The following is an 859-nucleotide window of genomic DNA, read 5'->3' as shown; positions in this document are numbered from 1 at the left end:
GAACTCTCTCCAGCCCCAAGGAGGCTGCTGCAGGATGCAGCTGTGGGACCAAGTGCAAATGATGTGATTTAAAGCACTTTACTGATTTACCCTTGGCCAGCTGAGGGTGGATGCACCACCTGAGGCATCTGTGACAAGGGGAAGATGCTGAGAGGGTCTGTGGTGTCAGGGAGAGGTTTCTCACCCTGTCAGCAGCACCACCCACAGCTCTTCCCCTCTCCTGGCAGCTGTTGGTACCCAGCACATCAAGATTCTGAGCCCACAGAAGAACATTTCTTCCTTAGAGCATTTTACCAGTTTTTAAACCATTTTAAGCATGGCTGTGCCTTAGCTCCTTGGTACAACGTGACAGTGCTGGTGCTGATTCCTGTGAACAACTTCAACGTGGCAGCAAAGTTTTCTTTTCAAGGATGTTTTACAGCCAAGTTTTTTCCAGCTTCCTTTCACTGTGAATAGGTGCTGGTAGGGACCAGCTTCATCATCAGGTGAGGGAGAGGACAACACCTGATCTACCAAGAGCCAGGCTCTCCCTACAACCCCCTCATCCATCTTTCCCCTAAGGACCAAAAGATTTCTCTGCAGAAAACCCAGAAAACAACAACAACAAAAGACTTCTGGCTTGTTTTCAAGCCATGAAAAATTTCATCCTACCTCCAGGGGAGCCCATGGTGCTGCTAGTGGTTTGGAAAATTCCTCTTATTCAGTGGATGATTTCTACAGCAGAGTTGGTGCTATGAGCTCTGGAGCCTCTGGTACATCCTTCTGCTGGTCAGACCTTGCAGGGTTTGGTTGGGCCAGCATCTCTTCAGCTTCTGGGGAGTGTTGCAACAGGAGACCTGGGGACAAGTTAGAGAAGATT

The sequence above is a fragment of the Acanthisitta chloris genome, unplaced genomic scaffold (genome assembly GCF_000695815.1).
Source record: "Acanthisitta chloris isolate BGI_N310 unplaced genomic scaffold, ASM69581v1 scaffold42601, whole genome shotgun sequence".
Classification (NCBI taxonomy): Eukaryota; Metazoa; Chordata; class Aves; order Passeriformes; family Acanthisittidae; genus Acanthisitta; species Acanthisitta chloris.
Note: the sequence above shows the minus strand (reverse complement) of the source record.